We start from the raw sequence: 12,009 nt of genomic DNA on the forward strand, positions 1-12,009 counted from the left end.
AAAGTGTTTATGGAAAATCACCAACTCCCTTTCTAAAACTGACTAAAAAGCTAAGAGCGTTCATGACAAGACAATCACAAACCCTCTCCCCGATTATGCTTGGAAATTGCTTGTTTTCGTAGATGAGTTCGTGATGAAAGGATCACCAATTCACATCCTTTTACTTAAAGAGAGAAATTAAGAACACTAAACTTTCATGCATGAAACTTCAAATGTCATAGAAGCACAACCTTCAATCAAAACCAAAACCTCTCTCATGGAAACATGTAGCCTCGCCCTCAATTACATAGTCCGTAACTTCAAACATATGAAAAGAATACTCGAGCTTCCACCTTCTTGGTGGCCATTTTCGGATTTTGCAGAGATTTGATAGATTCTATATTGAATCCCACACACCATTTTGATAAGGGGAAACCATAATTCACTCCCTCACAGATTCAAATACAAGATTACGAGAAGAGGAAGGACTGCCCTACACATAGATTGATCAACCATGGAAGCAATTGCACAATAGTGATAAATTGTAGGGTTTTTTTTTTGTAAAAAGAAGCCCTCTCTATTGTTTCCACGGCAATATGAGCTGATGTGTCAATTTTTGGGCCATTTTGCCACTTTAGACCAAAACTAGGTCATTTTCAGCTCATTTTTGACCCAAAGAGGCCACTTTTATGCGAAAAATCCCAAACAGAGTCAAACGAATACCTAAATTTGTGGGATCACTTGAATAAGCATAAAAAAGATAGATAAGAACCATTTTTCATCAATATAGCATTTTGGGTCACTTTCCATGCAATTTTGCAAAACGGCGCTTGTTAACTACATCTTCAATTGGCCTCACAGGTTTTTGACCATACATCTATTCAACAAGCGTATAGCTAGTGATTGAAATATGTGTTGTACGGCCATTCCACAATGAAAATGGCAATATCCTTGGCCACTCTCCAAGATTACCTTCACAAGACTTAGCTAAAGCTTTGATTATTGGAGGATACCCTCTTTCACTTTTTCCATTTCCCTCTAGGTTATAAGCATAAGTTAAAGCTAGTTTGATGGCCATTCTAGAGAAGAATTCCCTTGCTTCATCAACATCAAATTCTCCTCTATCTGCAATTATCTTTCCCACACATCCAAAGCAACATATCACATCTTCAAGAAGGAAGTTACATACATCTTGTGTATTCTTTGTCCTTAATGCACACCCTTCAAATTGATTAGACAAATCTTCTCTTGCAAGCACCAAATACCCCATTTGCCAAAGTCCCAAAGGCATTGTGACCAAGTCCACAACCCATTTGTAATGCATGGACAACGGATAAGTAAGTTGTAATCCATCACAATGTTGAACATTTGAATACATTTGGTATATCACACAAAACTCCATAAACTCAGCCACATCCTTTTATACATCCCTTTCCACCAATACCTTTCTTTTACCTTGGCAAATGTTGCCCATACACCTTGATGTCCCACCCATAAACTTTCATGGAACTCCCTGATGATTTGTTGTTGAGTAACCTTATTGCATACTACCCGTAATGGTGTTTCAACTCTTTGTTTAGGATGCTTCCATAAGTAGCCATCTCTTAAGAAATATCCATATGCTTTTCTTCTTATCCTCTTGAATTCCTGCTCAGTCCAATCATCCTGCTTCTGTAAAGTACTCAAGTGGTGACCTATCAAGAGACATTCACCCTCGTATAGATCCTCTGAAAAGGACTCAAGTGAAGACACAAAGCATGCATGATTATTCTTTGCATGAGAAATAGTGTAAAACTTTGTACCTACATCATCTCCCTCAACAATCATGTCTTGTTCATCTTAATAACTTGCCCTGGATAGAATATCTACCATTGGATTGTCCTTCCCTACAATATGCTTGAAATCAGGATTCAAGGACTTCATGTAGGATATCCATCGCAGCACAGCAATGTCAAGGGTTGAACAATTTGTGATCATTCCTAGAAGAGGCAAACAATCAGTTTCCACAACCACTATTGTCCCTATCAAGTACTCCTTGTCACACCTCAATGCTGAAAAAATCAGTTTCCACAACCACTGATACCCCTATCAAGTACTCCTTGTCACACCTCAATGCTGTAACTACCCCCCATAGTTCCCCTTTTACTTGTGCATAATCTCGTTGGCGAGAACTCAGAATCTTGGCCCCAAACCTCACCACGCACCTTTTTCCTTGGTCATCATCTTGTCCCACTGACCATCCTATCCCTATAGGACTTGTGTCCGCTGTCACAATGACAGGTCTCTCATATGCATAATCTACCTTTCTCAAGGTTGGCAATGAAAGAAGTAGCTTCTTGAGCTTCCTCATGTCATTTTTCTCAACAACCTATAAAGAGGATCTACTACATGTGCATAATGTGGTATCCAAATAAGATACAAGACACAATCACCAAGAAATATTTGAACTTCAGTTATAGTTGTACATGTTTTTTTCATTTTTTTGATTGCATCCATCTATTTTGGACAAGGCCTTCTAGCATAAGGACCACACATATGCCCCACAATCAACACTTCATTAAATCCAAATACAGATTTTTCTCTTGACAGGGTAAGGTGAACTTCTTCAAACGTTGAGAAAATCTCCCCACAGTCTTTGATATGGTTGGTAACAAACTTATGGCACCCCCTTGAATCCATAGCTTCATCTTTGTCTTTCCCTCACATCCTTTGATGGGCACATCATTAAGAAATGTCATTGCGATTTGAGGTATAAAGTCACGTAGAACCTTGTTCATCCCATTCATCATATGTGCAACTGAATTTGTTGCTCCTTGAGGTAAGGTACACATCCTTACCAGTCCCAAAGGTGTTTTCATAGTCGTCAGATCTCTACTCTCAACATAAAGCTGAAATGGATCCTACCCTGAATAGAGATTCCCCATTGAGTAAATTGAACTTCCAGCAAACGCCTCTATAAATTCATCCACTATAGGCCCTCTACCCACATTCCTAATGGTAACCTTGTTTACATGTTTCATATCTTGTATGAATCGCAAAGCTCCATTCTTCTTCGGAAGAGTGAACCACCTGTTGGAATATGGCGCACAAGAAGGCTCCAAAATACCCATGCTATTCTTTTCATTGAGTAATTCTATTAACTTTGGCAAATGTGCTTTTGAAACCGGGATTGGACATAGATTCCAAGGTACATGAGGGATACTGAAGATCACCATAGGTGCAACAACATTAGCATCAGCACACCCTATCTCATGCAGCTAGAAAGAAAAATCCTTACCATGTCTTGAAAGAATTTCTTTAAAACTATTCTTCTCTTCTTCTGTTAAAAATTCCTCACATCCAACTTTTATCTCTTTTAGGGATTCCATTGTGAACTTTTGTCCGATTATTTTTGGATCCCTGAGATTTGGCTACAAAGAGGGTTGCTCTAGCTTTTTCCTTCAATCTGATTGTAAAGGTAAAGTGACTGGTCTCACTTTCTTTGCCACCATTTTTTACTTGGTATCCACATGCACTTTGGTCCTTCAGTAGCATTGAAATCTTTTTGATCTTCAAAATATCACTCACATCATACATTTCCATAGAGCATACTTCCACAACGTGGGTTCCATCTTGCATGCTAGAGTCCATTATAGCCTCAGGTTCAAGCATAGTATCTACATGAGAGACGTGTTCAAAGAAACCTAAAATGCATTCACTATCCTCTATGAAACCATTTTCCTTCATGTATTTCTATACATTATATACATATTGTTGTGAACTTCTTTTCATATCATCAAGCTTCATAAAAAATAATGACCCATGCTCTATTAATCCCTGGAAACTTGTAAAAAAAGATTCTTCTTGCTTTGGTTAAAGTGAGAATCTTTTCTTATTGTACCATTTCAATCGTGCTTTACAATGGTACATGGCCAAAACCCCTTGTCTCCTTGTACTCTTTGAACTCTTTGTTCGCTTTTGATAGAGGATACTCATGAAGACTATTGCGGTTCCCTCATAGTAAAAAATTGCACAGCTCACTTCCCATCTCTACGCTCTACCCTAGCATAAGCAGAACCATCATCCAAGAGCTTTATTTCCATGCAAATGGCTATGATGTATGGATACCCAAGGATAAGAGTATAGGTAGACATCTCCTGCACAAAGAAGTTTTGCTCATCCTTCACATTACCAATCATTAGTTTATATTTAGACAAGCCCCATACAACTCTCCTGATGAGTTATTTGTAGCTCTAATCATCCACCCATGGTTTGTATCTATTGGCCACTTACCCTTCATGTAAAGACTCTTTGACAAAAGATTGATTTCAGAGCCATGATCTATCAATGCAACATATGGCTCCTCAAGATCACCCACCTTGACTAAAGTTTCTGTTGTAGCTCTTACCCAATGACTTTTGGATTAGTGTTTTATAGGAGGCTTCATCTGCATCATCATCATCTGCAAATCTAGCATGTGCATCTCTTTAAGAAGGCCGGTAGCATCCTACTACACTGTCATCACAATCACTCTCTTGGACATGTATCCCATGTGCCTTAAGTGATTCCCCTTCACCCTCGGAGAGTGGAGGAATCGACTTAGTGAGAGTTTGCCGCTTTCTTTTTATGATATCTATAATTTCTTCATGAAACATGCTTTTAGCAATGCCAAGAACCTCACCCAAGGTAAACTCAACTTTGCTATTCAAAATCCTTTCCTCCAATACCTGCTTTGAGTTTGTGGCAGCTTCAATGTAGATTGTAGTAGTATGCAAGGCCTTTTGCTTTGGATTTTCCTTGCTCTTTCTTCTTCCCTTGTAGATGCCTCCTCCATAGGAATCTCAAGAGGAGGAGGCACATGTGGTGGAGCCTCATAAGATGGTCCTGGATCCTTTCTTCCTTCGGCTCTTATAACCCTCTTTGAAGTAGAAGGACCTGCATCTCCATTCTCACGTCCATGCTCCTCTTTTATAATTGCTTCATTGGTATAGCATTTTGCAAGATAGGAATGCACTAATAAATAGTCCCCAAGGTCATTCCAACCTATTGTATGACATATGCAATCACGACCTTCATGTAATACCTGTTTAGTTACCTTCTCTTTTTGGCTGAGCTACATATGGGCACAAGCTATCAACCTCCTCAAAAGCATTTGGAGTTGTGGACTATCCTTGAATGAAAAAGTCCATGTCACACACGTGGAGCTAACACATATACCAACAAATGTGTTCATTAGAAAATTTTAGGCAACATATGGGACAAAGGTGAAGACCACCATCTTCCCTCAAGGACTATGAACAACATCCTTTGACCACTCTTACAGCTCACTTATACACCCACCATTATTGCACACATGGCATGCATCTATTTTTCAAAAGGTTAACAACCTCCATAATCTCATGGAAATTAAAGAGACCCTCCTAGAACCCATCCACTTTCTAATGTTGAGCGGCTCCATCAACAAATCAACTACCTGTAAGAACAGAAAGAGCAACTCCGTGTTACTATAGCATGGGAGAAACCCAAGGAATTCACTCTGCATATAAAACTGGATGCCACCTGCAAGCGGATAATTTTGATAAAACCCCTATATATGCCTCATATTAATGAATATGACCCCCCTTTCTATGCTTATACGACAATTAATGAAGAAAACTATCATACCCCTATCTTACATATAAAAGTTAGTTCTCACATGATCTAACTGAGTTAAACTAGTCAAAGAGTGTGTAGCATAGTGATTGGTATCGTACTAAGGAACCACTTATGTTGATTACTAGATGTACCCTCAATGTGTCTTAGTTTGACTTTCAAATTATGTGCCCAATCAGTTTGCACTCTGACTACTTGTCCAATTCTGACCCATCCAAAGCTGGTGTAAATCAACCCTTGACCTGCTCCAATTAGCCCTTATCCATGACGCAAAACTTGATGTGTGACGTGATAAAAAACTTCCCCATTATTCATCCAAGTTATAGTGCACACCAATGACCAATTGTTACAAGTAATCAACCTGGTTCAGGTTTTCTGCAACTTCTTGTACCCAACCAACAAGGTTTGAAGCATGAAAATGAACACTTGAAAATGTAACAATCTGCCCACAACCTATAGAAATTTTTTTCCTTTCACCCCACAAGTCTGTAATCTTGTACAATCTTGTTTGTGTTGTGGTTGTCTATCGTGATCTTGAGCAGGAGGATTTAGGGTTATTTAGGATCTTTTGGGATGTCTTTTGAGGAAATGTTGTTACTCTTGTGGGAGGAGTTTGTAGTTATACACAAGGAAAGGGGAGAACTTGCTTGCTTCTCGACCTATGGTAGCTCTCTTACTCTTGGTGTATTAGAAGTGAAGGGAATGACTAATTTTTCTTTTTTGGCTCTCTTTCCTACTCTCAAAGGACTTGTGGGCTCCCTTGGAGCTCTCTCTTGGGAAATTTAAAGAGGGAAGAAGGCTTGCTTGTGTTCAATGTGACAACCTTGGAAGAATTCTAGCTCATGTCTAGGGGATCTCTTATGTAACCAAGGCCTAGGGAAGATTTTGAGTAGTTTTGCGTCCTGCTATAGCTTCAAAATCAATACACATTACTACTAAAAGAACATGGCTATAGAGTTGTGTTAGGCTGTCCGTGTAAATTTTCACTTATACAAACTCTTTATAGCTTTCATCCCTCAACAAATGAACTATAATCACAAAACAAGCAATTGATACAAAGTAGTGTTAGTTCTTGCATGTATCTTTGTAGTTATTGACTCACAAGTTCAAGGGAAGGATCTTTTGGGAAGCCATGAATTTGAAGCACAAAAAAATTCCTCTCATTTTACCAATTTCTCACTCCCCCCCCCCCTCCCCCCCCCCCCAAAAAAAAAGAAGAAGAGATTACTCCCTCCCTTAGTTTGAAGCTTAGGAGATAAATTATTGGCACCTCCCCCTAACTTATACGCTTATGTAAATTGTAAAAAAAGGCCCCTCCCCTACACTTACATGGTGCGATAAGTTTTCCATGGTGAATCCCTCCGAGGAAAAAAACATGATGTGGCTAGTATCTTTAGTGATTTAAATAAGCAAGTTGAAGCTAGTTTGGAGGTACAAGTGCAACATCAAGCATTGGAAGAAAATTTAGAGGGAGAAAAAGGAGATATTCAATATTATGTGATTCATATGATGTAGGGAATAACACGCTTTTTACCCTCCTACCACTCCAAGAAGTACCTGCACCCGCCTACACATCTCAAGCTCCAACAACCAATGTAGACAAAGTCAAAGCACTGAAGGTGGAGTTGGCCCAAGAAAAATATACAAAGACAGATGCTTATGGCTAAGTTGATAGAAACCAAGACTCAAAGGGATCACAAAATGAAGGAGCTCCAAAGACAACTAGCAAAAGCAGGGACAAATTTGAGCAACCAAGCAGAGAGGCACACTAGAGAGTTGTAAGCTAGGGACTTGGCAATCTGTGCTCTGCAATCAAAGCTTGAATTTGAGAGTACATATCTACCCCCAATGGACATACGAAGAACATAATCCAGGGGAGATCTCCAGATGCTCATGATCAGCTAAAGAAATGGATAGATGACATGCCTACATGATCACATATAAAGAGTATATGCTATATGAGCTCAAATTATGGGAATTGATGGCACTATTAACGATCAAACCAAATGAAGTGGCAAAAATCTTTGACAACAGAATGACAGCCTTTCCATAGATGAAACAAGAAGCTTTATTGTGGAAAAAAAATTTGTTGCCGACATTAGAACCAAGTGCAAAGGTAGACTACGAGGATGTGCCAGCTATAATAGCAGACCAATTGCTTCTCATCCTAGAGATTCATCCCCTATGTAGAAATAAGTGGGTTGAGAAAATAACCCAGGATGAGACTACTTATTGAAATGCCCCTTAACACCTCAAGATTGACCGGACCTATTTTCCAATCACTAGACGGAGATCCTGGGAGAGCTACTTCAATGGAGGAGAAAGAGGCCCTCTATTCTGAGTTACCATCTACTTTCAAATCCAATCAACAACTGGAAGCCAAAAAAATCATACATAGTCCATGCCATGAAATCTATCATTGCTCAAATGAGGGATATACCTCTTCTAACATGCTAGATGCTGACAAAGATAGCCAAAATGATTATCACTTGCATTCAATCCTTTGAAGACATTGATGCAAGAAAAAATCCTTAGCAGGTGTTCCTTGAAGGCACAAGGGGAATCTCCTCGAACTTGAAAATTGAAGCCCCCAACAAGAATATTATCATGGGGATGTATGCAAGGTTCAAGTTCCTCCCCTCACACTACATGCAAGCATTTAAGGAAGCTTTTAGGATAGGGTTCTTTGAGATGGCCTCCACCATCTTCAGAACCTCCACCAAAGATTTATAAACAAGGCACATATCCTATCAAAATTCCATATTGAATCCATTCAAGGATTTGTTAGTCCAAGCTAACGTAGTTTCTTGAGCTATCGAGTAAAGCTGAATAGCAAAGACATTGGAAAAGCGATAGTTTGCCTATTAAAGAGCAGTAACAAAGGCTTGCATGAGGACATGCAATAGCTAGGAAGGGGAGAGTGTTTGGTAAATGTAGCCAGGGGGCGCCCTCCTAGCTAACCACACCTTCTCCAAACCTTAAATTTTGATGTAACCCATATCATTTTTCTCGAAAGCCCTTGTAAAAGAAAGATTATGATTTTTGAGTCAAATGATGTAGGAGCCTAATAGCCTTGTAAGCCCTCCATTAGCCATATGAAAAGACCTTGTATAAAGCTCAAAATTCTTAGTCTAAAAATACATCATAAGATTATCTAAAGTGTGGTAAGCAACTTTTTGTACATATGACTCTGAGCGACTACTCAACAAAAACTTGTAAGTGATTTTTCTTTTCATCTGGTAATCAAAAACTTTTGTTTCAAGAATTTCATTGTGTTCTTTGTCTCTTGCTCTTTCATTTAATTATTTTGTGCTTTATAGCTACCTATCTATGAGCTAAATTTGCAGATTTGAGTGCCAAAATGGTTGTTTTTTTACATTTTGACCATAGAGGAATATTTCTAGACTATAAGGCGACATATTTGGATTTTTTTGTTGCACTTTTTAGGACTTGGACCATGATAAATTGAGATTTTTGTACCTTGTTGGAGGACCTCGAAAATTTGTAGATTAGTGCCCTCAAGTATAATACAACTTCCCCTAAAGTTTTATAGCAATCTAAATTCATTTGAATGACAAAATGGCGTAATGATCTAGAGCAGTGAGATGTTGATTTTGCATACTAGAGAGTAATAGTTTTCTTGTTTTGTTGATAACTTAGTTCACTAGGTTCACTTATTGAGGTTGACACCATCAAAGAGTCTCTATGCTTTATCCGAGTCACTTCCCTGAGTATGGACATTATGTTAGAGCTAGTTAACTATGCTGTAGATGTTTGATAGTGGAGACCCGCTAACATCTATATGTATAAATTTACAAAAATGGAGTTTCAAAAATGCATGCAACATCATTTACAAAACCCTCATTCTGCTAAAGAATTCATGTTGAGCAGTAGCACAAGACTTCATGTCCACATGGTTTAAAAGGCCACATAACATAAGCACAAACCTCATGAAAAACAAGGTATATCAATGCTCCCAACATCAAAGCATAAACCATACGTAGAATCCAAATCATCTTCATGCATGAAGTACTCTCCATGCCACACAAAGAGACCCTTTCATTACTATATTATGAAAGGCTTTAACATGTCATCCCAAAGGTTGTCAAATTCTACCTCATCTATTTTCATCATACTATTGCAAGCATTTAGCTCAACCATGTTATCCTCTTTACATATTTGATACTCCTCAACATAAAAATTCTACCAAATCTTTGTTTAAAGCATTATCTCAAAACCTAGTGGGTAAAGTCTTCATCCACAAGGTCCACAACAACCTTGTTTGCATCATCACTCTTTGGAATGAAATCAGTCAAGTCATGTACTTGAGAAGCCTCTTCATAAGCATCATCCTTATACACATGGTCACCTCTATGTATTTTCCTTATTTTCTCATCCAAATTCACATTTCTAGAAGCATCAACTTTGGCATGCATAACACCATTAAATTGCTTAAACAACAAGGATGGAAAGATACAAGCACTTTTCTTCATTTCTTATCCATACTGCATGATTTTTCTACCTCTCTAAAAGGAACATCATAAAATTTCTCATTGTAGGTATACTTGAAATCCACAAGACAATATAGACAAAACTTCAACTTCACATCACCCTATAGTCCAAGATCTCTCAGCCTAGCTAGCCTCCATTCCTTATGCTTCGCAACCTTCATTGCATCATTGAATGTCTTTGGTCTTTTAAGCTCAAACTTCAACCTCAAATTAACCCTCAAATTTTGCATAAACATACACTTATCAAGCATAAGATGAGAACATCACTGCTCAAATTAACACACCATCCTTTCAACAAAACATTGAATTTCTTCACAAAGGTATCTACACTCCAATTATCACTTTGTACAAGTCCTTGAATGGAATGGCATACATTTGTTTTGTCCTATACCTTCTTAAAAATCTTAGTGAAGTCATTCTTGACATGATTATTCATCATGTGGAAAGGTTGAGATGATTTCACTTGTGCTTCCTATTCATTATACCATGTCCTTGCATCCTCTTTCAAGAAAAAGAACAAAGTCCTCAACATAAGTACTGCATCTTCCTCATTGGAAATAAAACAGGTGAAACCAAATTTTTCAATAAAGTCATTAGCATCTTCTTCTACATGACTATAAAAGTTTGGAAACTTTGCCATCATGCCCATCAAAACTGTTAATTGAAGGTCACTTGGAAAAGATCCTCACTGGTGGGCACCAAATTGTTTTGGGAAAAACAAGAACATGGGCACCTCTATAGCAATGTCTCTTAATAGCGCTCAAGCTATGTGATTCCTTGGAAAGTTACAAGCAAACACCCACTCAGAAGACCATCCATGGAAATTAGGAAGCATTTCTACTAACATGGAATTACAACACAATCCACCCAATGCACTTTAGGAAAAGAGCTTTACACCACCAATTTCCTCTTTAGAACCACAATTTCAAAGCATATGTATCAAACACAATCCAAACAATGCACTTCAAGAAAAGAGCTTTACACTTCACCAATTTTCTCTTTACAACCACAATCTCAAAGCGTACGTATTCCACAAAACATGTAAACTTTCACAACTTACTCTACACTAAACTGCCTGTGAATTGCCATATCCTATACCATGCGAGAAATAAACTGTATCTCCCAAACCAAAACTCCAAATGGGATGATCTCAAGACTAAACAATTATTGTCCTTTTTTGAAACAAAATTCTTGAAGACTATAAATTTCAAATATATCCACCACTGTGTGTAAAATTGGCATAAAGAGTAGGCTACAATGGTATGGCTACACCTATGAAAGACTACTCACGGGCAAAAAACTACATCAAAAAGCATGAGGAAACATAGTTCCAAAAACTCTCTAAAGTGCACTTAAGGCAACCTGCCAACTAGTGCTAGTCAAGTGATTTGCATTGTATGTATATGTAATTTCTAAAGCAAGCTAGAAATCCCATTAAAAAACGTCCACACACCCTTTTGACACACGGAATCATGTCCATATGTACAAATTTACAAAAGATGGGGTGTCAAAAATACATGCAACACCATCTCCTAAGAGTTTGATAATTTATGTAGTGATATCCAGTTTTCGTCTCTTTAAATTATGCCATAGTGAGCCACCTCACCCACCAAAATCACTTTAGGCTTTTGTGCATTAGGGTTGTTTTCTCTAAACTTTCATCTAGCTAACCTTTGGGCTAGGTGAAGACAAAATATGTAGATATATAGTTATTATGGCCCATTTGTGTGTAAATAATGCATCTATTATAAGGGTCTACCTAGAGTTTTATTTCTATTTTTTATATTTTTTGATATTTTTGTAAATATATGCATGTAGGTGTGTGTTTTATTAGACCTATGTATGTCCCTTTTCATCCTGTTGCACCATATAGTATTTTTGTGTTGCT

The sequence above is a fragment of the Adiantum capillus-veneris genome, chromosome 4 (genome assembly GCF_014529385.1).
Source record: "Adiantum capillus-veneris isolate H3 chromosome 4, ASM1452938v2, whole genome shotgun sequence".
Classification (NCBI taxonomy): domain Eukaryota; kingdom Viridiplantae; phylum Streptophyta; class Polypodiopsida; order Polypodiales; family Pteridaceae; genus Adiantum; species Adiantum capillus-veneris.